The sequence below is a fragment of the Gracilinanus agilis genome, chromosome 3, assembly GCF_016433145.1.
Source record: "Gracilinanus agilis isolate LMUSP501 chromosome 3, AgileGrace, whole genome shotgun sequence".
In the NCBI taxonomy this organism is placed as follows: domain Eukaryota; kingdom Metazoa; phylum Chordata; class Mammalia; order Didelphimorphia; family Didelphidae; genus Gracilinanus; species Gracilinanus agilis.
Genome location: NC_058132.1, coordinates 267,829,822 through 267,857,679, shown reverse-complemented (window position 1 = coordinate 267,857,679; position 27,858 = coordinate 267,829,822). Strand labels below are relative to the sequence as shown.

At 35.7% G+C, this 27,858-nt stretch overlaps 1 protein-coding gene across 1 annotated transcript in view; it reads left to right on the top strand.

Annotated features, from left to right (window-relative positions):
- Nucleotides 1–182: 182 nt before the first annotated feature.
- The window catches only part of PKP4 (plakophilin 4), a 263,445-nt gene continuing 235,769 nt past the window's right edge, over nt 183–27,858 (top strand). Inside the window, exon 1 of the mRNA XM_044669853.1 lies at nt 183–235. The gene's annotated coding sequence lies outside the window, so the exon portion shown is untranslated. The remainder of the gene's footprint in view (nt 236–27,858) is intronic.

The following is a 27,858-nucleotide window of genomic DNA, read 5'->3' as shown; positions in this document are numbered from 1 at the left end:
CCGTGTTGTCGCCGAGGAAGGTGGCACCATGGGCACCGGGTAGAAGGGGAAGTTGGCCACCACCGCCGCCGCCTCCCGGGGGTGGGGTGGGAGAAGTGTTTCAGGGGAGGGGGCGGGCGGGGGAGGGAAGCTCTCTTGGCCCTGGCACTTTTTTTTTTGGGTGCCGCAGCCGCGACCCCTCCGCGCGGATGTCCCCGATTCCCGGAGAGACGGCAGCCGCTTCCTAACCTGGAAAGTAAGTGTACGGACCGTCGGGAGGGCGCCAAGCATACATACCCCCCCCCTCCCCCCGACCCTCACTTCCCCGCTCCTAGTCCTTTTCCCTCCGCTCACACCTCCTAACCTACCCATCGGGGCGAGGGTGGGGGAGGGTATGGAAGGGGAACCTCCCGTTACAACCACCCCCACCCACCTACTCCTCTCCTTTCCTGCCCCGCCTCGTGTTCCTGCCTGTACTCGCCTTCTCCCCTCCCCCTTTCCCCCAGGCACTGAAGTTTCACCCTCCATTTGCATTTCCTAGGATTTTTTTTCCCTCTCTTTACTCCGAGGTTATTCTATATACCCATTAGTCTTTTCCCTGTCTGTGGCTTTCTGCTTCTGCCTCCCCCCACCGCACCCCCGACTAATCCTCTGTAAATCTCCCCTTTCCCTTCCTCCTGGCTTTCTGTCCCGCACTTTTGCTTCTTTTCTTCTTTCCTGTTACCTCTTGCAATCTGCCCTCACCTTCGTTTCTCTTACCCCTTCCCCCATTCCTTCTTCTCTGTTAAAACCTGCTCATCTAATTTGTCCTAAATTCTCCATCTCTTACAAGTCCTTAAGCCCCTATTCTCCTCCTCTACCCAATCTTTCTCAGCAGTCTTAACTGAGTCTTTTAGAACTGGCAGGATCATCTTTGCTTTGCGCTTCCCCTATCTTTGGCCACCTCTTCTCCTCTCCCCATCCTCCCCAATTCCAGCTTCGAGGTTTATTCTGCACCCTTTACCCCTTCTTGGTTGGCCCTCTTTCCCACACCCTTATTCTCTCCGTCTGTATTGCATTAGCCTCTCTCCCTCCTGGTCCGCACCCTTACATGCACTCCTCAATCCTGCTTCTCTTCCAGTCTCCCCTACCCTCTACACCTCTTCTCTTCCCAGACCCCCATCCCCCCAACGTGTTACACGCTGGAGTTGAAATAACGTTTCCCCGGCCGTTGGGCGGCTGTCTCCGCGAAGCTATTTGCCACTCTCCCCGCCTTTGCCCTGGCCAAGAGGAGGATTTGGCTCCGTTTTAGCTGCGTGTTGGTGGAGTGCGACAACCAGTCGAATACGGGCACTGGAACTGTGGTTGTGGCCACTCGGGGCTGATGAATAGGCAGGTGTGTGTGCCTTGGGGAGAAGCGCGCTGTTTGTTCCTCAGGCAGTAGATTGTGGAGGAATGTGAGGAATGCTTTGGGGGCAGAGTACGCACACCCTGCGCCGCCGCTCCCTGCTCAGCTCCCTCCATTAGCCAGAGGTCACTGGAGCATCTTCTCGGGAGCTGGTGAGCCTCTTACTTCTCTCCGCCTCCTTCTCTCTCCTTGCGGCAGAGCGGGCATTGGGGAAGTGTGACAAGCAGATCTGCCTGCCGTCAGCCTGGCCGGCAGTATTCGTGCTTAGGCTTGGTTTTGCGGCATTTTCCTCCAGGAGAATGAATTTGGGGGAGGGGGAAACGACTCCTACTTAACAAGGTCATCGATAGTCGAAATCTTCTGTAGTCTCAAGTTTGACTCCCTGTGTTTGATCAGTGTCTGATTTTTCGTGAGTCACTGGCTTCTTAGAGAAGCTGCAGATACAGGGATCAAGAAGGTGGATGTTTTTAGGATGATGGTGTTGCAACCTATATGTTTAACCGTTGAAAAAATGTCCGTTAGTGCTTGTGAAGGGAGACAATTTAAGGAAAATTTGGGGACTTCACATGTCATAAGAATTGTAATTTTTTGGTCATGCTGTGCTGCTTTAGAATCCCATATAATGCATAATGAATAGAAACAGAGAGGCAGTGTTTGGCCAGAGATGGGACAGATAGAACTGTCTGGTACAGTTAAATTAGGGGCTAATTTGAATTAGCAAAGAAATACTATGATAATACTCATCACAATCATCTGTTCCAAGATTTACATTTATTAAAGAAGAAGTATTATTTCTGGTTTTGTAATTATCTTAGTCCTTTTAGGAGGGGAAGAGGAAAAGAATAATTTTTTTAAGTTAAAAGTTGACTTTTCTTATTGTGATGGAAACAAGCTGAAGGATTTTATCTTCGATCTTATATTTTTATTTAAATAAAGGAACATTGTTTGTTAGATTTTACATTCCCTTTGAATTGGCCAAGTGTCTTTTTGGAGATGTTTTTAGCTACAAGGTCACACATAATTCTATACTAGTATATTAAACAAAATCTGTAGAAACCTTCCTCTGGTGTTGTAGAAACCTTAATGGAAGCTGGCAAAATTATTGTATATGAAGAAAACTGAAAGCAAGAGGGAGTCTGTAATTGAGATCTTCTGTGCATGTTTTATATGGGACAGTTTGCTTTTGAGAATTTTTTCTATAAGCTCCTCAATAATTGAAAATTTAGACCATACTATATTATAATAAATGATAAATTTATTTACCGAATCAGACTGTTTTCCTGTGATCACTTGACTTGAATTAAGGACCATGAAGAGTATACCAGGAGAACCTTTGTAAGAAAACTATACAGGACAAAATAAAAAACAATAACTTAAAAGGAAATTACATCTGATCAAAGCTTTCTTATAGGTATAGTTACAATCAATGAACATTCTAAATTAAGAGTCTACTTGAAATCTAATATTGTACAGGACATGGGTTTTTGTAGTTATAACAGCAAACTTTTATCATGTTAACATTATTAGAATCAATTCCAGTACAAATTAAAGTGTATTTTTAAAAATTTGATTTGAAATGCAGATTAGAGAGTAGAAAACATTTTTCTCTACTGCATTAAGAAATTAAAGTAGCTTTATGAATGTAGTGTATGTATATTTTGGGTAAATAGTTTTCACTTCTTAAGAGACCTCTCCATTATTTTTGCATTCTAAAGTTTTGCTTCTGTTTATAGAAATAGCTCCATTCTGTTTGATTCATGAGAGGTAAGGGGCTCAACCCTTTTTTTTTGTGATTGTGTCATGTAATTCTTTAGCAGTCTGGTAAAAGCCTTATTCTCATAATAATATTTTTAAATGCATAAAATAAGATACAAAGGATTACAAAAAGAAACCAATTACATATTGAAATAAAGATATAATTTTGTTTTCCCTTCCAACTTTGGGACCCCCTCTGAAATCTGCCTATGGTGAGCTCTTGCTTTGCAATATTGGTCTACAGTACTGGGGAAGATACTTTGACCTCATGGCCAGAAATGATAAAAAAATATATATATATAATTTGTGATTTAATTCAAAATATGAAATGTTTTTCACTTTTATGAGATAGAGGGAGATATGTTGTAGTTTTACTGTAGGTCATGCTACAAAATTCCAAACTAAAGGAATGAACCTATAATCTTAATACATTCATAGTCTCTTTTAAAAAGGAACTAGAAGATTATGATAAAGATACTAACCTTGTTCTACCTGTATTTGTTTTGAGCTATCTAACATTAATTTTTCTGGACTTAAAAATTTTTCAAAAAGATATCCATGGTGTTATGTTTGTATTTTAAGTAGAAGTTTAAGCAGCCATATGATCTTAAGTATATCATTATTGTTTCTTTGCATTTCATCTGGAATATAGCAGTTACCTGGTTGTTGCTGCCATTTGCCTTTTGCAAGGGTTCTGGATAAAATAATATTTTGGGAATTTTGTAAAATCTGGAGTATATGTTACAATCTGCCTATAATATCCCTGTTCCTCAGCTTGCTTATTTCTATTAATACCTGTATTCCTTCCTCTTAAAGATGAATGAAGGGTTTATTCCAGGGTTCTTCCAGTGTATAAACTACTCCTGGGAATTGTTAGGCACTTTTGAAAGTTGCTTTAATTTGTTCAGGCTACTAGGGTACAGTTACTACTTCAGTGTACTAAACGGTACCCTAGTGGCCTTCCTGGCAGTACTGAAATGATACTCATTGAAACATAATTCTAGTGGGCTAGATATGAGAAGAAAATGAATAATAGCATGATATTTAAGCAGCTGTTTTAGGCTTAAAGTGAGGTAGCAGCAAAGGAAGAAGGCAGAAACAAAACTGAGGAAAAACTGAATTAAAGCTTAATAAAATGTGATATGGACTATGTTGCTGGGAAACAAAGTAGACACTTTTTGCTGGATTGCTTCTGACTTGTTTTTTTTCTCCTTCTGGCTCCTTTTAGAACAAAGTACAATCTTATGAGTTCCCTTGTTTTCTGAAAAGCAAAACAAAACATCTTTTTAAAGCTTTATAAAAAATTTTGCTACCAATAAGAAGGGGAAATTGAGTTTTAAAGGCTATCATTATTTCTTCCCCCTAGCCCCCTTTTAAATGTAGGTCACACAACAAACCTTATAAGTGATCATTCAGCAAGACTACTATTTCTCTATATTTTGGAGAGGGGGGGAAAACAGGTTTGCACTATGATTGGTCAGTTATTTTCATCTTAATAACTGAGCAGGTGATGAATCCTAGAATAAAGACTGAAGATACATGCTAGGTACTACAAACTTCTTATTACCTCTTCCCATATATCACTGAAGCAAGGAATAAAATGAGATTTTCCCTCTCAAAAGGGAAAAGGAGAAAAGAAGGGGATGAAGTTATGATGATTCCTGGGCAGCTCTTCCTGTGTAAGGAGTATATTTGGGTTCAATAATATTCACATTATTTCTTGAGTTGCCATGGTTGTAATAAATTTCAATTACAGAACATCTTAAAACTATATTAAAATATAAAAATTTTAAGGTTGATTTATGATATTTCTAAATCAATTAAATCTAGAAATACTGCAACACATATTTTAATTAATGAAAAGTATTTTTATTTTTGATGAATACTGATCATATGACAGTGATCATTTCAATAGTCTTCAATCAGTCAACAATCATTTATTAAGCACCTGTTATGTACCAGGCACTGTGTAAGCATTTGGGTACAGATTAGGATTAGTAGGCAAAATTACATAGTTAAAACATGAATGAACAAAAAGACGTTTGCATGGTATACAAGGTTAAGCCCACTTTAGAGAGGAGAGCACACATCTATTAAATTTAAGAAGAACTGTCATTAGGTTTTAGCATTTTGTCCTGTTGATCAGGAGCCTCCACACATTTATGGGGTATGGAAAGGTGCTTGCTGCTGTGAAGTCAGTGTCTCAAGGGACATAGTCAGCATTTCTAAGGGATGGGACTGCTAGCTGGTGTGTTGGAGAATGGGCACTGGACTATATATAAGTGGGAGACTCAATCTCTGCCCTGTAATGGAACTATGAGTAGGGAAGGCTCATCTGTAAGCAATTATCTTCCCTCTTCTCTTCTTATAATGCACACACCCAGATTCTCAGATTATAGTACTTTTGTAACTTCTTTTCTACTTTGTCTTCCCTTGATGCTAATTTAAACTTACCTGTATAAAAGTTACATTTAGATCTTCAAATTTAATTTTATGCACTGTGATATGCTCTCCAGCCATGATCCCTGTGAATGACCCTTCAGGCTCAACAGATTCAGAAGAGCAACTGGAGGAATTCCATATTCAGAGTGATATGAGGTTGATAAAAAGAGATTACATTGTGGGGTGCAGGGCATTAACACCACTCTGTGGGCAACTGGAAGTATAATTAATTGTGAGGATGTTAGTTAGCATATACTCTTTCTGTGGATAGAATCAAATGTGAAATCTCATAGGTGGGGCCAGGATAGTCTAAGAAAGAAAGCAAAATTCAGATGAACTAAGAGATTATTGGTTTTGCCAAGTGATTATCAATAAGGAAGCAAAATCAGATAACAACATATTAAGGAATTTTGCCAATGGAGATACTTGAAGTATGTAGCACTTGGAAGTCTTATAACTGCTTATAAGAATACTGGGTCAGTATCAAAAAGAAGGGGAGCCAGAGAAACAGGCCTGGAGAACAGGAAGGCCTGGGTTCAAATATGGTATCAGACACTGCTTTGCTGTGTGACCCTGGGCAAGTAACTTAACTCCATTTGCCTAGCTCTTACAGCTCTTCTCCCTTGATCCTGATACTTAGTATTTATTATTTTAAGAAGGTATGAGATTAAAAAAAATACTGCAAAGAGTAGAAAATATGAGTAAACATCTTAATAAAAAGTAATATTTCCAGTTTAAAGAAGTAGAATTTAAAAGTTATAAAATGTAAACATGTCTTTTGTTTTAGGTCCAACCTTTTGCATTGAAATTTTGCATAATGTCTTTGTAAAATATGGTTGGCTATCAGTTTAGGAAAATAGGTTATCAATATTTTATGGACTAATTGATAAGGCCACAGATTGATTCCTTTAGACATTTGCAGATTTTAACTAGGTCATATCATGCTTTAAGATTTGCAAAGGTGCTTGACAAATATCTCATTTTATGCTCACAACAAAGCTCATCCTCATTTTATAGATAAGGAAACTGATGCAGAGGTGAAGTCACTTGTTCAGGCTCATATAACTGGTAAGTACCTGAATAGAATTTGAATTCAGGTCTTCCTGACTCCACTGTTCTATCCACTGAGTTACCTAGCTACTTACTCTGGTTGGAATCCTGCTTCTGATAACTTGTCTTGTGACACTAGGTAAGTAACTTTAGATCATTTAGTTATCTCAAGGAAGTCCTTAGGACAAAGGTCCTGGGTCAAGGTATTCAAATACACTTAAGTAATTAGGAAAAGAGGGGTCCATAATGGCAAAATCACAGATCCTTTGCATAATAAAAAGGATATCCCATTTCCAATCCAAGAAAAAACCCAGAAAGCTTTAGGAGTCTGTCTCTGACTTCTAGAGTTTATATTTATAGTTTGTTTTAGGAAAATAAGGTACATTGACCTGAAAAAGTTAAGTAGCTGTGAAATAGCTTAACCTTTATCTAATGTTTTTGGATGATTGCTGTATGTGTGTTGACAAGAGGGAGTTAGAAATCAGCAATTACTGGATTATCATGGAGGTGAGTCTTATGCTGGACTTTGAAAAGAGACAAGCATCATAAGAAAGAACTATAACTGAAGGCATATTGCTGGGAAAATGTGTCATGTTTATGGAAGTGTAAAGAGAGCAGTCTACCCAAAACATTGAGTTTATATTTGGGAATAATGAGAGATAAGGTTCTGGTGGGTAGACAAGTTAGAGCCTGAGTCCAAAAGATCTTGATGATAAAGCTGAAGACTATTTTAGTGTGGGATGGATGATAGCAGTCCCTTGATTTTAAATTAAGCCAAACATTAAAAGAATTTGCACTATTGTTGGTGGAATTATGAATTATCACAGTCATTCTGAAGAGCATTTGGAATTACAAAAATAAAATGACTAACATGTCCATATCTTTTAACATAGAAGTTCCATTATTAAGCTTATTCCTGAAGGAAGAAAAGTCCCCTAAACACCAATAGATTTATAGCATCATTTTTTGTTGTAGCAAAGTATTGGAGAATGGCTAAACAATTTGTGATATATGAATGAAATGGAGTAGTACTGTCCTTTAAGAAATATTAACTATGGGGGGCAGCTGGGTAGCTCAGTGGATTGAGAGTCAGGCCAAGAGACAGGAGGTCCTATGTTCAAATCCAGCCTCAGACACTTCCCAGCTGTGTGACCCTGGGCAAGTCACTTGACCCCCATTGCCCACCCTTACCACTCATCCACCTAGGAGCCAATACACAAAAGTTAAGGGTTTAAAAAAAAAAAGAAAAGAAATATTAACTATGGAGAATATTGAGAAACATTGGAAAATCTACATGAAATGATGCAGAGTGAGCAGAATCAAGAAAACAAGATGCATAATATAGCAATATAAATGGAAAGAACAAACATAATAAAAATCAAAGGGAATGTTCAAAAATTATCAAGAACCAAGATGAGTCAAAAAAAGAGATTCTCATTCCTTAGCTGAGGTAAGAGGTCAACAGTTGTTATATGTTGCATATATTTTTGGACTTGTTCAATGTTCTGATGAAATACATTAATTATTTGTGATACCTCCCTTTTTTCTTTTTTTCCTTTAAAAATACTGCTTGTATTTATATTGGCTCACTGGGAGGAAGAGAGGGAGGAAAACTGGGGGGAATGATGGCGATATTTTGAAAATATATCAGTAAAAACTTATTTAAAAAAAACTAAGAATTGATGATAAAAAAAATGTCCCTGACCCCAAGAAGTTTACATTTTACTAGGGGAATACAAAGGATACACAAATATAGTACAATGTAAATTGAGGAGGGAGAAAGTGTTAATATTTGAATGGTCAGGACAGGTTTCATGTTGAAAAGTAGCTATTGAGCTGAGATTTGTCAAGATTTGGTTCTAAAAGGGAGAGATGAGAAGATGGTAAATTCAAGGGCTAGAGCAGTTATTCCCAAAGTGGGTGCCACCACCCCCTGATGGGTGCTGCAGCAATCCAGTGGGGTGGTGATGGCCACAGGTGCATTTGGGGGCAGTGAATAACTGTAAGGGGGCAGTGATAGTATGTGACAGGGGGCACTAAGTAATATTTTTTCTGGAAAGGGGGCAGTAAGCCAAAAAAGTTTGGGAACCACTGGGCTAGAGGATGAGTTCTACAATTAGGCAGCATTGATTGCCAACTATGTACCAGGTACTATGAATTATTATGAAAAAAATTAATCTTGGGAGACTTTATACTAAATTATAAGTATTAGTATTCTTGAGGAGTGTTTTCATTTTTGATTATGTATCTCAATGCTTATATTCTAGGGGGATATAACATGTACATAGATAAGTAAATATAAAATATGCAAAGTAAATACAAGGTAATTGTTGAAGATGGAGTTAGGTTACTAGAACCCTGGTGGAGATCAGGAAAGATCTGATTATGTGAGATGGGGTAGTTTAGTTGAGCTTTCAGAGAAGCTAGGAGAGGAAAAATCTACTCTAGGCAGGGGCCACAGCCTGTCAAAGATACAGATTTGGAAAATAAAATGTCTTGTGTGAGAAGCATTAAGTAGACCATTTTGGTTTGAGTAAAGAAATAAATTAAGATGAAGAGTTGTGTAATAAGTTTGGAGAGGCATACTGAAGTCTTATTGTGAAGAACTTTAAATGTTTATATTTTATCATAGAGCCAAGAGGGAGTTATTGGAGCTTTTTGAACAGATGTTATGTTTAGAATTGACCTTTTGTTTTAGGAATGTCACTATATAGCAACTGTGTAGAGGTTAGATTGGAGACGATAAGATAAAGGGATGAGGTAGGGGTACCAATTAGGATTCTGTTGCATTAATCTAGATGAAAGATGATGGAGGCTGAACCAGGTTGATTGTGGAGGGAAGGGGAGTTACTTTAAGAGATGTTTTAAAAGTGGAATGGACAAAACTTGGCAGATGATTGGAGGAAGAGTAAGAAGTCAAGAATGATTCTGAGGTTGTGAACAAATGCACAGAAGTGGAATATGGAGTTTCAAAAGTCAAGGAGTGGCAAGTTCACAATTGGGTCTCAAGAAACCAATTAATTTGGACATACATTTGATAATCAGCTGTCAAAAAACATTTAAATACCTTACATATGCCAGGCATTGTGCTAAACAAATGGAGGAAGACAGCTCAGAAAAGAAAGCTGAAAAAGCTTGGGGAAGGGGGATGGTACCTGAGGGAAAGTTGGAGAAGTCAAAGAAGTTCAAAATTAGTGCAGTGGGATAGAAAATGAAATGCCAGTTCTGTTCCTCATCACCTTAAATGGAGGACTTTATGGTTCCACTCTCCAATTAAAGGAGCAGAGGGTACTGGCGTATTTGCCAGGAAAGGTAAGTAGACTCCAGATTATGGAAGTCCTCAAATGCTATGTTGGAATATATCTTTTAATGTCCAGGAAACAGGCTACCACTAAAAGTGTCTGAGGCTATATTTGAACTTAGAGCTTCCTTACTCCATGTCCAGTGCCCTATATTCTATTCAATCTAGTTATGTCCTTCACCAGCTGATTTAACAGGAGTTTCTATGAGGAGTTTTCTTTAAAAAAACTTTTTAAATTTAATATTTTAAAAAAATCTTTATAAATATTGAGTATGGTATCAGTTATACATGTGAAATCATGTAAAACCTATTTCCAAATTAGCCATATTTCAAAAAAAGTGAGAAAATTGTTTAATTTGCATTCTAGAGTTTATCAGTTCTCTCTGGAAGTGGATAGCATTTTTCATCATGAGTCTTTTGGAATTGTCTTGGATCATATTAATCAGAGTAGCCAAATCTGTCACAGTTAATCATTTCAACATTGCTGTGACTATACAGTGATCTCCTGGTTCTTCTGACTTGACTTTACATCAGTTCACATAGGTCTTAACCATGTTTTTCTGAAAACACCTCCATCATTTCTAGGATTCCATTACACTAGGATTCCATTACAATCATATGCCACAATTTGTTTAGCCATTTCAGAATTGATGAACATCCCTTGGTTTCCAATTCTTTGCCACTACAAAACAAAATGCTTTAAATATTTTTGTATATACAAGTGCTTTTCCTTTGATCTCTTTGAGATAAAGACCTAGTGGTATTTTCTGGGTCAAAATCAGCTTGATGGCCCATTGGGCCTAATTTCGAGTTGTACTTCAGAATGGTTGGACTATTTCACTACATTAGCAGTTCATTAGTGTACCTATTTTTCCCTCATCCTCTTTAGCATTTGTCATTTCTGATAGGTATGAGGTGGTACCCCAGAGTTGTTTTTAAAAACTGCATTTCTCTAATCAGTAGTCATTTAGAACATTTTTTTCACATGACTATAGATATCTTTGATTTCTTCTGAAAATTGCTTGTTTATATCTTTTGACCATTTATCAACTGGGGTATGACTTTTACTTTTATACATTTAACTTGGCTCTATATTTAGTATATATTTGAGAAATTAGGTCTTTTAAAATATTTATTTTATTTTAATAATAAATTTCCAGAAAATGTTTCCAAAATTATATGATTCATGTTGTCTCCCTCTCTTCTTCCCTCCCCTCCTTCCAGAGCCAGAGCTGACAAGCAATTCAACCTGGCTTATACTTGTATTATCCTGGAAAACATTTTAATATTATTCATTTTTGTAAGTGAATAATCTTATAAAATCAAGCCTCCAAATCATATACCCAAATAAATAAGTGATAAATCATGTTTTTTGTCTGCATTTCTACTCCCACAGTTCTTTGGAGGTGGATAGCATTCTTTTTTCATAAGTCCCTCAGAAATGTTCTGGATCGTTTTATTGCGGTTAGCAAAGTCTATCACATTTGATCATGCCACAATATTGCTGTTACTTGGTTCAATGTTCTTCTGCTTATTTCACTCTGCATCAGTTCATGCAGGTCTTTCTGAAATCATCTTATTCATTATTCCTTATAACACAGTAGTATTCCATCACCATCATATACCACAATTTGTTCAGCCATTTGCCAATTGAGGGACATCCTTTTAGTTTCCAATTATTTGCAACCACAAAAAGTGCAGCTATAAATGTTTTTGTACAAACAGGTCCTTTCCCATTTTTAAAAAATTTCTTTGGGATAAAAACCTAGTAGTGGTATTACTGGGTCAAAAGGTATGCATTCTTTTATAGCCCTTTGGACAATATTCCAAATTGCCTTCCAGAATGTTTGGATCAATTTCAGAACTCCACCAGCAATGCATTAGTATCCTAATTTTGCCACATTTCCTCTGACATTTATTATTTTCCTTTACTGTCATATTGGCCAATCTGATAGGTATGAGTGAGGTGGTACCTCAGAGTTGTTCTAATTTGGCATTTCTCTAATCAGAAAGGACTTAGAACCTTTTTTCATATGATTATTGATAACTTCAATTTCTTAATCTGAAAACTGCTTATTCACATCCTTTGACCATTTGTCATTTGGATAATGAGTTGGATTCTTATAAATTTGACTTAGTTCTTTATATAGTTGAGAAATGAGACCTTTATCTGGGAAATTTATTTTAATTTTTTTCCTAGTTTGCTTCCCTTCTAAACTTGGTTTCATTAGTTTTGTTTGTAATTTAATGTAATCAGAATTATTCACTTTATATCTTAAAGTGTTCTCTATCTCTNCAAGATGCACAAAAACCTAGAGATGAGAGGTTGGAATGTTATGTATGGGGAACTGTGAGTAGGCCATTTTAGATGGAGTTGTAGAATACATGAAAAAGAAACAATATGTAATAAGCCTAGAATGGAATGCTGGAGTCTCCACTTTGTGAAGGGCTCTAACTTCCCAATAGAAGTTTCCATTCCATAGTCAAGAGGGAGCCATTGAAGCTTTTAGAATAGGGGTGGAAGAGGATGACACGATTGTACTTTATAAATTCCTCTACTTTAAGGATTGTTCTTTGGCAACTTTGTGAAGGGTGAATTGGAGAGGATAGGAGATTGAAGAAGAGAGGACAATTAGGAGGTGTGAGAAGGGAATTCACCTCACTGTTTTAATCAATCAGGGACCTGGAGGTTCTTTACCATTGAGATGTGCAGGGATACACTTGCCCCTAGTGAAAGGAAGTTGAAACCAGTAAGACAGGAAATTGATTCTAAAAGCACTGTCCCCTTGGGCAGTGCCAGACAAATTAAGAAACTGATTGATTCCTGAAGATGTGACATAGGAGAGCTAGCAGGTGGAAAAAAACCACTTATAAAGATGAGACTAGGGATCTGGAGGACATTCTGATTGAAATTTGCATTCAGATTCAGAGTTTGGCATTGGTGACTCTTGCAGAAGGGACACTTGCTCTGGTGACTTGCTGAAGAGACTCAGACATCTTAACCCATCTGAACCTGAAAGCTGACCCTTGTGCTCTTCTAGCTGGAGATTGGACCACTGTCAGTTGCAAGCTTCTATTTCATCAGAACAACACATAGGGTGGTAGACTAGGCAATTCTCTACCTCTTTCCTACATTTCTCTCTCTTTACTATCACTACTTTGATGTAATAAAGCTATTAAAGCTACTAACAGCTTCACAATTTAATTTTAATTATTACAGAAGATTTTGTGATTCCATATGAAAGTTAATGTAGGCTTGAACTTGGGTTGTTGAATAAAGCAAAGGAGGCAGATATGAGAAATGCAGAAGTAGAATTGACAAGACTTGACCAATGACTGGATTTGTGTCATGAGAAAATAAAGATTGGAGAATGGCTCTGAAGTTGTAAACCTGGGGTGACTCTAAGGCAGTTAGTGTCTTCCAGAAATAAGGATGGTAGGAATACTTTATATTTTAGATTAAGATAAAAAAAGAATTTTCTTTTGGACATGAAGCATTTGAGATGCATATCACTTGGAAATGGTTGTTGGTGACATTGGATTGTAGCTTAGGAAAGAGATAGGGTTGATATATAGACTTGGAAATTATCTATAGAGAAATGATAATTAAACCCAAGGAAGCTAATGAAATCACAGAGGATGTGAAAGAGAAGATGATCCAGGACATGATCTTGTGATGTACCCATAATAAAATGGCAAAATGTGGAAGATGATTTATCAAAGGAGTCAAATATCTAATGCTTAATTAGAAAGGAAAGATTCCTTTTTTTCCCCCCTTTGTTTCCTAAAAGAAAATGTTGCCTTGAAAGGCAGCATGAGAATGGATAGAGCTGTTATGGAAACCAGGAAGTTCCACTTCTTACTGAGTAACCCGGGGCAAGGCACTTAACCCTTCTTTGCCTGTTTCCCGGCCTGGCCTGCCTACTGGAATAGGAAAGAAACACTTCCATCAGTTCCCTCTACTATTCCTTTCTCTAAACTGCCTAAGCTGCTGAGGGGACAGCACCTTGATGGCAAATCCCAGTGATATTAATAATGCTTTTTAATTCATTCAGCAGTTCACACCCATCCCAGTGATCCTGAACCCTCAGCCATCATTATACCAATTCCATTCTCTATCCCTTAGTGTCTGTTCCCCTTAGTTCAGTGATGGGCAAACTTTTTAAAGAGGGGGCCAAAGGAAAGGAAATGCTCATCTGTCAGTCTGTTTCCAAGGCAACTCTTTTGAAGTTTCATTGTATTGTATCCTATTCATTGTATTTGTCAGATTAGGAATAATTTCACCAGGTGGGATAGAACATTTCAGGCGGCCACATCTGGCCTGTGGGCTGTAGTTTGCCCATCACTGGTTTAAGTAATAAAAATGAATAATTGTAATATATCTGTATTTAATAAGCCAAAATTGGTAAATTAATATAGGTAGAATTGTCATCTATGGTGCACAGAGTGTCTATACTATACTATAGCAAATGTTTCATCTTCAGCATATGGCCCCATACTTATTTGTATGTGGCCAAATGTCATCGAAAATGGCTACATGTGTCAGTGTTGACATGTGTGTCATAGGTTTGCCATCACCAACCTAGAATATAGTAGGCACTTCATAAGTATTTACTAACTTGTAGTGCTCTAGACTAGAGGTATCAAACTCAAGAGGCCTGGTGAGCAAACTTCTGAGTCTGGAAGAACTAGAGTAAAATGTAAATTAGAGACTGTTTAGCCAAATAAACAAAAATGCAAAACAACATAAATAATTTTAATTTGTGTTTTTCTAGGTCAACATGTGATTAGTAGGGAACTGTTGCTTTTGGACTTTGATACTAGTTTGAGTCTAGACTACTCTGTAAGATTGAAAAAACAGAAGGTATTGACCTGTGTTAGTAGAGAGTGAATATTCTATATTAAGGAACTCAATGGTCTACTCCTGATCCCTTTAACACTGAATTGGGTTCAATATTGCATTTTACTAAAGATTTTTTTTCTTGGACACTCACTAAAAATAGGCTGAAAATGAATCCAGCTGAAAATCATCAGAAATGTTTTGATTTTTAAAACTCTTGTCTTGCATTTCTAATCTAATTCTTTAGCCAAATAGTCTCGCTATTCTATCCAACCCACTGATTACTTATGTCAACTAATATTTTTATCTTAATTTATGTTCATAGCTAAAGAATAGCATTTAATAGATGAAGATATACTATAGGCTAAAATATCAAATCACTACAACCATTCTTTAAAAATGCTAATCATTTTTCAATATTAGGTAATATTTGAATTTATGACTCAAGGATCTACCCTTTAATTTCATAGAAAATTACTTATGTAGTAAGTACTAGCATCTACACACAGTTCACTGTTATCAAATACTTTCTGTATTAAGATGATAATTATCAACTCCCTAACACTTTGAGCCGTTAAATGCTACTTCTATTACAACAATGGAAACAGTAAATTTTAGAGGTATGGGGAAAATAGATACTCTAACACATTATTGGTTGGGCTCTGAATTAATATAAGTTTTTTAAAGCCACTAAGTATAATGCAAATGAAATAACTAAAATCCTTTGACCCTTAAATTCTACTAGTTATAGGCCACAAGAAGGTCATTATAAAAAGAAAGGCAAAATATTTATAGCAATGTTTTGTTAATAGCAAAGAATTAAATACAGAGTAAATGCCCAATGATTAGGGAATGACTAATGTTGTACATGAATGTAATATAGAATATAATTGCTATAAGACGAATATTGTAGAATTACAAAGAATAAGCATAGCTTCAAAGAAGAGATATGAGAAAATATTCCTACTCTTGGTTCCATAGAGAATTTGCTAATTTTTCTTCCTCTTTGTCTTCTAAAAAGACTAAAAAAAAAGATTTTATTGATGCCTTTTTTTACATCTCCTAATCTTTCCCAGTATCCCTCCTCCACTCACAGAAGTCTATCTCATATAACAATATGTTTAAAGATTAAAAAAGAAGAGGAAAAACAAGTATTTATACTGATATTTATTAGTATATCAGTATTTTTAAATTTGTATATCAGATTTTTATACTGCATATTAGTATACAGTCTGAAAAAATGTATATTTTGTACCACACTTACAGAGGTAAGGTGGGAGTATTTTCTTTTAAGCCAGTATTTCTGTGTAGCTTTGCAGCATTTACTAAGATTTTTTAAAAATATATAGTAGGGCCCTGGATACATGGAGGATACATTCCAAGACCTACCTTGGACATAAGCAATGCCTACTGACTATCGCATTTCCCAAAAAAAATCAACCCTAAAGGAAAGATGAAAAAGAGAAAGTGAAAGGGGAGGGTTGGGGGAAGCAGTGGCAGTTAGACCTGTCTGAAAACTGAATGGAACTCTTGCTCAGGATAACTGAAATCTCTGCAGACCCCCTGTGATTCTCTATTGACATCAGATAACTGAAACTTCAGAAAACAAATATAAGGATATGGGGCCCTATTGTACAATGCTATTTCTTAATAGTCATATGCCACAGTCTTATTTAGCCATTTCCAATTGATGGGATTCTGCTTTTTTTATAGTTAATTCTTTGCCATTACAAAAATTGTTGCTATAAATATTTTGATATATGCAGGTACTTAAAAATAAATCAATTACTGTGGTATAAATTTAGTAATAGAATCACTGGGTCAAAGGGCATGAACCTATTAATCACTTTATTTGTATAATTTTTAATTCCCTTCCAAAGTGATTGAATTAATTCACAGTTCCACCAACAATGCATCAGAATATTTTTCCACAAGCCCTCCAACATTGACTAGCTTCATCTTTGATCATCTTTGACATTATGTAGGATGTGAAGAGAAATCTCTGGGTAGTTTTGATTTTGATTTCTCTTATTAGTATTCTTATTAGGAATATTCTTTTAATGTTAATATTTTATAATACTTTTGATAACTATTTGTTCATATCCCTTGAACTTATCCATAGGGAATGGCTTAAAAAGCTGTGGTTTTTTGAAAATAGGATGATGTGTGGGAGGAATGAGGAAAAGGATGAGGAATGGGGAGAAATGTAAATGTAAATTTAGGCAATTTAAAAACATCAGTAAAAATATTTTAAAATGCTGTTTTGTTGCTATCCTCCTTAAACCTTCAAATGGTTCTGTTTCCTAAAGAAAATGACCAAGTTGTATAACCTGAAATTCAAGGCCTTCCATTCCATGGCCATTCCACTATAAAGTGTGCCACTCATCATCACCTGAAAAACCTTAAAGTTTCCTTTCTTGAAATTTATGCACAATCTTTTCTCCTATCTGTAAATATCTTTACTTTGCTACTAAACAAACCATATTATCCTTGAATATTGATTTCCTAGAAACCTTTCTAGACCATTGCAACCTAGAATCATCTTTCTTCTCTTTAGATCATTTGGCAAGGAATCATGGAATAGTGATGTGAAAATTATCTTAGCTGTGACCTTGCTGCTTTCTGTGCCAGTCTGCTGTCTATGATTTCATTTAGAATCTCTTTGATTTTATCATAGGCTATCAGATGAAAATTTCCTTTTGAAGCTACCACTTTGCTCTCTCAAACCTATGTATATCAGTTTTCTAAATAATTGGTAGCATTTTTATAATGCCTTAATATTACAAAATGCTTTCAGTATGTTATCTCATTTGATCTTCATAAAAATCCTATCCTTCCCATGTATTCCCATTTTATTCTATCCTTTCCTATTATTTAATTAGATCCCTTTAGGATTACACTCCTTTTCCCCCCCATTCCTTCCATTTTCTTGTGGTCACAGAAACTCCCTCCTAGAAGCTCCTCTCCTAGTAGAAAACACTGTAGCTCCTATGGCTTTGGCATTGTCCTTGTCCCTACATTAATCCCTTCTCTGTTCCCAGTTTTCTTGGTTGCATAATAACTTTGCATTACTTATGTTATTTATACTCCAATCAAACTAGCTTACTTACTGTGTACCCTCTATATGATACAGTATTTACCTCTTTTATGTGTTTGTATAGATGGTCTTCTATGTGCAATTATCTTCTTCCTCTTGGAATCCCAAGCTACTTTTAAGTTTTCAGTTCAAAATTCCACTCCTTCTAATGCCCTGCTTCTCTTACTTTGTATTTGTGAAGGTTTTTGTACATTAATTCCTATTAAATTTCAAAGAAATAGATTTAGCCTATCATTTTAATTTCAAGAACTTTTTGGATCCTAACTATGCAATACAGTGTGTGGATTATTCTTCCTACCTTTGTGTTATTTGCAAATTGGATAAATATATTCTCTATCCAAGTCATGTGTTATTTAGAATTTCTGGGGTTCTATTTAGAAGTATTAAGCCTTAAGATATATAGATATATGACAAACTTCCTGTGGACATGTGGGGGACTTTGAGACTACATTTTCCGTGATGCAACAGGTTTCCTGTTTTGGACGTGATGACATTTTCAACGTAAAGCCCAGCTTTAAGTATTAGCCAACTGGGCTTGATGCTCTCTGGTACGAGGCAGACAAGATGGAAGGAGATATGGACTGGTGGTATTTTTGAAAGAGTCAGGCGTGGTCTTATATATTTTTTCCAACATGGCCATGGTAATTAAAATACTACTTTTCCTCATAATATCAGCCTTTATCATTTTTAATTGTTACAGTTTGTCAATAATTTATTAGGTGTACTAGGACTTGGTCACAATCATGTTGTCAGAACTTTGGCAAGACATTCTGTTTTTACCTTAGATATATTTTTTCTTTTCTTTTCGTTTTTTTAAACAGAAGTGATTCTGTCTTTGAATCAATACTAAGTATCAGTTCCAAGGAGAAGAGTGGTAAGGACTAAGCAGTTAGGGATAGGTGACTTGACCAAGGTCACACAGCTAGGAAGCCTCTGAGGCTAGATTTGAACCCAGGACCTCCCATCTCCAGGCCTGACTCTAGCCACTGAACCAATTAGCTGACCCTCACCTATATATTTTCAAAATATTTTCTTTTGAAGTAGTCTCTCCCTACATAATCTCAATATCCTCATTTACTCAATGAAATCATTTGGTAAAATTGAGATTATTTGATCTTTTTATAAATTCTCTACCTTCAAAACCACCTGAATTTGTTCAGTTTGACTCATTAAGGATAGATAATAATTATCTATTAAGATACTTAACATGCCAACTGTAGTTTACTGATTATATCAGAGATTTCAGTCACTTAAAGGTTCTGATTGTAACAGGGTTTCTAACTACCAAGCTCATAGCCATCCTTCCTTGGGTTAAATTATTTTATAAATTATCTAAATATTTACAGTGAACCCTCAATGATCTGCATTTTTAAAGGGAGTTAATACTGACATCAGCGGATGATTATTCCAGCTGGTGTTGGACCATGGAAAACTTGTCAGGATAAGGCTATGGGATTAATCCATTTGTTCAACAGACAAATCTTTAGTGAGGAGTGATGTTCCCAGCAACAGTTTCTCTTTAGCCAGACCAGCTGGAAATTTTTTATTTAAGATTTTTAAAATGTTTTCAGTTAATAAATATTTATTTTCTCTCTCTTCCACATCTTCTCCCCTGCCCCAATTGGGAAAAATGGCTTCAAACAAATAAAAACATTGCCACATTGCTCTGGTCAGTACCTTCAGTTCATAACTTCTTTATTAGGAGATGATTAGCATGCTTCATTTACTCTCCTGAATTGTGTTTGGTTTTTGCCTTCATTGATCAGAGTTCTTAAGTCTTTAAAAGTTTTTTTGTCTTTGTAATGTTATTACAGTGTTATTGTTTAAATAATTTTCCTGGTTCTGCATACTTCACTCTGTATCAGTTCACACAAGTTTTCAGTTTTCTGTAAAACCATCCCTTTAGTCATTTTTTATGTGAATAATAATCTGTTATATTTATGTACCATGAGTCAATTCTTTCACAAGTGATGGAGACCCACTCTGTGCCATGTCAAAAAAAAGCTGCTAGAAATATCTTTGTAATAGGACTCTATTTTCTTTTGTTAGTGGTCTTTCTATTTATGCACAGTTTTCTGACTTGGGGCATAATTTCAAATTGGGAGTTGGAAGTTTAATGAACAGTTCTAACTTAGAGAGTGCTGTGCATTTTCCATAAAGCATCAGGCAATGTCCTAACTAGCTTTTTTACAAAAGGATATTGAGTACAAAGAACATTTAATAGGATTTTTTCAGGGCCTTATTCTGGGAAGCTCAATAGCCAGGGATTCCTCTAGGAGTAATGGGAAGTACTTTGTGGCAATATTGTCTAGATACATCATTGGCCAATTCAGAATTTGGAGGCTTAGTTTCTTAGTAGCAAATAATGATTATTGAAAAAGTAGGTTGTCATAGCTTTATATCTGGCTGGGCTGTAGATAATGGTTTCTGGGGTGGGTGGATAATAAGTTGATAGTAAAATAAAAACAAAAATATGAATACTTTCATTCCGTCAGACCTTATATTCCACAAAGACTGGTTAAAATTAGATATATTTTTTCCATTAAAAAAAGTTTGGCACAGGTTTAGAGCTTAGGATAATAGTATTTTTGAAAGAAGATAGAACTAAAGGCAGTGAGGGCTGATGCATGAATGAAGAACTTTACTTTTAAACAGAAATGTAAAGACAGATTGTCTTGGGATTGTTTAGAGCGAGATACTGCCCCCTGAAATGTTCTATCTGGCCTTGAGACATTATTCCTAATCTGAGGATTACTATGAGTAGGATACAATACAATGAAACGAAAGAGTTGCCTTAGAAAAAGACTGACAGATGAACATTTCCTTTCCTTTGGCCCCCTCTTTAAAAAGTTTGCCCATCCCTGGTTTAGAGTATAACATCCTACAAACTTTCAGAAAAGTAAGTTTTGTGTTTTTAGCTTAGGCAATAAATTTTACATGTTTTTGTACTTTAGATTTACATAGGGATGTAGTCTTGATGGAATATTCAGGGCTAAATGACAAGCTGTGATTTTGGCTTTCAAAGTTTAATAAACACTTTGGTCCATAGTAGTAATTTATGTGTTTTTTTTAATTTGTCCTGCTAAAAGATATTAACACATTTTGAGAAGTGTGGCACCAAGTGCTATGCTAATCAAGGGAAATCAAATCATGTGATAATCACATGTTTTCAGCTTACTATCAGCTGCTTTGCATGGGAAAGATTTTATTTCTCTCTTGAATAGTTTTTAAAATATTTTCACTGAGTTACAGAAAAGTTATTGGTGGTGGTAAAAACATAAAACAATGATGCAGGTACAAACAAAGCATGGATTAATGTTACTGTTTTTAACTGTTCTAATATAAATTCAAGCTTTTTGATTAAGAAGTGCTACATATAAAACGCCTAGAATTTATTTACTTTTTTTCTTATTTCTCTCTTCATCATTAGAGAATTAATCCCATTCAACCATTCATTTTGAAAGTAGGAGTTTATTTTTCAGTCCCAACTCTTATCACGCCAACCTAACATTCTGCAGAAGGCTTCTATTATTTCCTTTTATTATTTGGCTGCTAGTAGATGTTCAAGCTTATTCTTTTCAATTCTTCCAACTCCTCACAATCTGGAAGTTATGTATCCATATCATTTTAGAATCTAGGATTTTGATTTTAGGTGCCTTTTAGTATCTTTTTTTTTTTTAAACCCTTGTACTTTGGTGTATTGTCTCATAGGTGGAAGATTGGTAAGGGTGGGCAATGGGGGTCAAGTGACTTGCCCAGGGTCACACAGCTGGGGAGTGGCTGAGGCCGGGTTTGAACCTAGGACCTCCTGTCTCTAGGCCTGACTCTCACTCCACTGAGCTACCCAGCTGCCCCTTTTAGTATCTTTTTAAGCTTTCCTAGTTGAAAGTTATAAAGCATTTATTTAAACATGAATGATACTCTAGCAAATGACAGCACCATTAAAAAAAGTTTCATCTTTAGAGCACAGAGTACTAGCAATTATTTATTTTATGAATGAGTAATATTCTAAAAGCTTCTTTTTCAGTTAGTTATGTAGAATTTTCGTATGTATTTTGAAGTAGAAGCACTTATAAAATGGTGACAATTCCTAGGGCATTCATTGAAAAAAACTAATTTAGCTGATAGTGTACACAAATATTAAAAAAAAAAATAACCACTAGTGATAAAATTGTTTCCTCCAGAAAATACATTTGGAGTTAAAATTTGGGATGCTTAAAATGTTTCTTTCCCTCTAACCCTCTATAAAGGGACAGGTATTTCCTTCTCCCTTTCCGTTTATTGATTGTGAAAACAAGAGCTCCCCAATCTCATTCTCTGTGAGGTTTGGGGGTGGGGGAGTGTTGTTTTCTATGTTGAAGGGTTGGGAGAACTGTGAAGGACACAGAAGAGGTAGGAGTAAAAAACAAAAACAAACAAAACCTCCACACCCCTTCCTTCCTGTTTCCCTTATGAGATCCCTGAGCCTTTTGCTTATTTAACCTTCTGGGGAACTTTTCCCTAAGGACTTTATTCACTGATTACCCCTTTATTCCTTTCTTTCTCCCTCTCTTTTTTTTGGGAGGGGGTCCTAAAAGCTTATTTCCTCCACTTTTCCTATTAACATTAGCCCTAGAACTTAGTGCTTAGTGCCAAGACCTTCTTTCTCTAGCCCTCTGTGGATCTGGTTGTCTCTCTGCTCTTGTACCTAAAGCAAGCATGTAGCCTTTTTGAGAGTTTTCTAAAGGTTTTTTCTATTAGAAACAATAGAGAAACATTTGACTGCTTAAAAATAAATAAAACAAGGGAAAAGGCTTTTATAACATGTTATCCCTGTTATATATTGAAATGGAAAAACTAATGTTTGATCTTTCCTGTAGCTTCAGTTTTGTTCTGTTCCTGTATACTCACTCAGTTATTTAGCAATTCTTTTGTCTTAAATAGATCGAATATGAAGTATTTAATATGTACTAAGCACTGTACCAAGTATTGAGAATATAAATATTCGTCTTTGATACAACCTCCATCTTCATACAGGCTCTTATCACTTCATGCTATTAGGGTAGGCTTCTGGTTGGTTGCTCTGACTCAAATCTTTTTTCTTCTTAATTCCAGATTCCCTTAAATTGTGGTGTTGATCTTCCTATAAGGATAAATCTTACCATATCCATAGCCTAAATCAAGACTTTTTCACTGACTGTTCTCCATGCCTGGAATTGTCTCCTTCCTCATCTCTGTTTCCTTGTCTTTCCTGGTTTCCTTTGAATCCCAGCTAAAATTCCAATTTCTGCCAGAAGTTGTTAATGTTAATCTATTCCTTTTTTTTGAGGGAAGTTTATCTCTAATTTATCCATTATATCTTATCTGTACAATTGGTATGTTGTCTTCCCCACTGTCTATAAGAACTTTCAGAGCAGGACCTTTTTTTTACCTTTGTATCCTTAGTGCTTCAGACTGTATCTAGCATGTAGGTGCTGGTAACAAATGCTTGTTGACCATCTCTGCCCTCAAGGAACTTACGTGCTAACCAGGGTGAATACAACACCTAAATAGTTGCTGAAAAATGTAGGAAATATTAAAGTGGAGGCATTGTCAACATAAATATGGCCACCAACATGGAAGTCTAGAAGGTAGTACTGGTCAGAAACAAATTTGGAGTAAGCATGGCTAGTGTATTTGCTTCCTCAAATGAAGGTTCAGTGATAAATTCATCCATCAGAGGAAGAAACCTCATAGTTTCCTCATTCTCCAGTACTGTTCTGTACCTTATTCTATTTTGTACTTTATTTTGTTCTTCCTGTGAGAATTGGAGGAAACTTAATAAATAAATAGACTAGGAGTCTGAAATGTAAGATTTTGATCTGTCTCTTTTATTTTTTTTTCAGTTACCTTGTTTTTTCTACCTAAAGTTATTGGAGAGACTATTCTTCCTTTTCTTTCCTTTCCAGCCTTCATCACCTCTCTTGCCTCCAGCACCATATTAATCATATCATTATCAATTATTTGTATGACAAAATGAGAAAGCGTATGAGTTAAGGAAGGAGGAGTCTATTTCCAAGCTACAGGTGGGTCTTCAACCAGAAGGATGGAAGAAGAGAGGAATATGTCTTGACCATAAGTTTGTACCAACAGTCTGAAATAGTTAACATTAAATTACAAAGCTGCTAGTAGCTTTAATAACTTTATTACATCAAAGTAGTGATAGTAAAGAGGAAAATGTAGGAAAGAGGTAGAGAGTTGCTTAGCCTACTTCTCTATTTGCCACTATGATGGACATGGGGTTCCTTCAGGTTCTAAGCTCCAGCCAGAAGGGAGCGAACAGTCTCCTGGTCTCCTGGTCTCACCTTAGAAGCAGTTTTCTCCACCCACTAGCTCTCCCAAGTTACATCTCAGGAACCAAGCATAGTTCCTTAATTTGTCTGGCACTGCCCAGAGGGACAGTGCCTATAGGATTAGTTTCCCATCTCATTGGTTTCAACTTCCTTTCTCTGAGGGTTTATCTATACCTGCACATCTCAGTGGGCTTTGACTTCCAGGTCACTGATTGATGATGTGAAACAAAGGAACATAATGGAGAGAGAGATTCCCTTCCAACAAGTCATTTCTTTGTCATTTGTTAATAGCTGAACAAAATGTAAACTTGTCTTTGAATTTTCATACCTAGGACACATAAGATGTAGAGACAGCTCATGTGATTCTATTCCTCAATGAGGAAAGGTTGTGACTCACTTAGCTAGTGTATATCAAAGGGAACTTGAACCTTCTTGGCTCTGAGGTTGGTTTTGTACCAGTTATGCCATACTGACTGTCTTATACATGGTATAACTTTGTGAGAATTACTTGGTGCAAGCAATAATTTTGATATGATTTCATTTTGTGACATTAATAATAGTCATACTAATGTGTTTCTGATGCCATGTTAATTCAGAGCATCTTACCTTGATCAGACAAAACCGAATCAAGCTGGTTTCCCCACACTATTAGCCACAGCATGAATTCTGTGCCATGCAGAAATATATATTTTCTTCTTTTATTGCTCTTTTGATATATTTTTAAATTCTCTTTTTTTTTTAAATAGAGAAATCTATCATTTCCTTTTTAGAAATTATGGTAGTTAATTGCTAGAAATATTGCAGTGGCTGTTGATATGGAAAAATCAAGCGTTTGTTTCCAGAATCTTTGAAACCCTGCAATGAAACAGAATTTGTCTCACTAGAGACTAAAGGAAAATTATTAAAATCATCCAAAGCAAAAAATAAAACCAGAAAATTAGTTTTTTTTAAATAATTTTTTTTGTTTTTAATTTTAGTGCACCATAATTCACAACTCAGAGATAGGATGTATTTTTCATTTTTAAAAGAACACATTATAGGTTTGAAAGCAGTAAGTTTTTCCCCCCAGATTAAATTTTATATCTTCAACAGAAATTTATTTCTACAACAGAAAACTGAATAATTTGATTTGTTTGACATGTTCTATTCATCATCTTGAAAGTAGCATACATATACTGGTAGCATTTCTTACAATGTGTAATTTGGAGTAATAGTTTTTGTGTTTTTATTGTACATTTTGAATTTCGTACACATGTTTGTTGAAGCTAAAGGTAGAAAATTTTAAATGAAAAAAGATTATAAGGTCACTTTTAGGTTACTGACACTGGTTTTAAGTCACTGGAGGCAGTCTCAAAAACTTCTGTAAAACATTTTACATTCTAATTTCTCTTAGATTTATTTTCTCCTTTTCCTATTTTATATTTTTGTCATCTTTAATAGTCTTATTTGTTTACTGCCTTATCATTTTTTCTTTTTGGAGAGAGGTACTTGGCTTTTAATCATTTTCAGACAGAATAGAACTGATCAGTTTTCCATGTAGGTTCATAAGAACTCTGCAAAAATCAGTATTGGCTGGTAGCAACTTCATCATTTTCCATTCTCCTGCCTGCAGTTATGCTATAGGTTCTGACTGATAAAAGAGGTTTAAATTGATCAAAGCAGAGGAATGAAAAAAGCTCTATATAATCAGCTGAATAATCAGCTTCAAATTATTTAAGGGTTGACTAATTCATTATTGCCCAGTGAGAACCAGTGATGTGACCTTTCTTCTTCTCAGCTTCCTTTATTACTCTGTTGACTTTAGTGACAATGCCAGATGTTTTAGGGGACTAGTCTTTTCCCTGCCTAATGTTTTTTCTTTTTTTTTTTTCCAATTTTTAAAAAATTATATGCTTAGGAACCACCACCTTTTAAGTAAACAAAAGCATAAAAAAATTATGTGCAATACCACAAATTCTGCATTGTTTACAATTTGTGTAAAAGTATGTAAATTATTTATGTGTGCTAATATAAATATCCTCTGCTTTTGAGTTTCCTTTGGATTTGTTTTACTTTGATACCTTTTTCTTGTGATTTTGTGACTTTTTTAAAAAAGTGTAATCATAGTATAAATTCTCTTTTAATCTCTTAATATAATTCCCTTATTTTTTTATATTTCCAATTTTTATCATTTCTAATAACATCATAATCTATTCAGCCATTTCTCCCAATCTTTGCAAATGTGCTATTGCCAGTTATTTTGTCATTACAAACAAAACTTCATGTGTATTTTCATGCATACACACTTTCTGTCCTCTCAAAAATGCTCTTATCCTCGTAGTGGAATCCCTAGGTCAGTGAGCATGGATAGCTTTATAGTTCTTTATGTATATTTCCATCTTGTTTTCTAAAAAATATTTCATAGCTGCTCTAACAATTAATATATTGGGCCTATTTCTTCATGTTCCTATCTGCATTTAATTTGATCAGTTTAATCCATCTGGTTCTCTCCCTATTTCCTCCTGCTTTTCTGTAAGTTTTTACAGGTAAGGTAAGATTTTAACCCTCTTAATTGTGTATGTTCTCTCTTTATCCCAAGTCTGATGAGAGTAAGGTTCTAGTACTACCAGCTGTCCAAGTCTCTTCTTCCCCTTCTCCCTGCCAATTCTTCCACTCATTCTTCCTCCATATGATATCCATTACATTCTATCTCCTCCTGGTCTATCTCACTACCATTTCAGTTCATTCCATTCCATTCCATTCACCTTGACCTCCTGTCTTCCTTTCGTACATGCCCCTTAAATACCCAGCCAATGATGCCATTCTTGGGGCCATAGATAACATTTTCACATACAGTAATCAAATACTTTGAACTTTTGGATTGCTTATGATAAGTCTTTCATTAACTTTGTAGGTTTCTTGTATATCAGATTTGCTATTGAGTTGTGGATTTTTCCCCCAGGATAATTAAAACTCCATTAGTTCATTAAATATCCAGTTTTAAACTTTTATAAATAGACTCATCTTTTTTGGATTTACTATTCTTTGTTGTAAGCCCAGTATTTTTGCTCTATGAAATGCTATGTTACATGTCCTGCGGTTTTTTAATGTAGTGACTATTAAGCCCTCTGTTATTCTCACTGTAGCTCCACTGTATTAATTTTTTTTCCCTTGTGGTTTATAGTATTTTCTCCTTCACCTGAGACCTATGGAACTTAGCAATGATGTTCTTATGCATTTATATCTTTGGGTCTCTTTGAGGTAGTGATTGATGTACTCTTTCAATTTCTATTTTACCTTTTGAATCTAGAATTTCTGGGCAGTTTTCCTTGATGAATTGTTGGAGTATGGTGACTAAATTCTTTTTTTGATAAATCTTTTGGGGATCCCACTATTCATATATTGTCTCTCCTTGATCTATTTTTCAGGTCATTTGTTTTTATGATAAGATGTTTCGTATTCTATTATTTCATTCTTTTGATTTTCCTTTATTGTTTCTTCTTGTAAATCATTAGCTACCTTTTGTTCAATTTTAATTCTTAAAAGATTATTTTTTTCCTGTGAATTTCTAATTCTCTTTTCCCATTGGAGTGATCTTTCTTTTATAATTTTCTTGACTTGCTCTTTTTTTTTTTTTTTAACATTTATTAATATTCATTTTTAACATGGTTACATGATTCATGCTCCCCTTTCCCCTTCAACCCCCCCCCCGCGCCC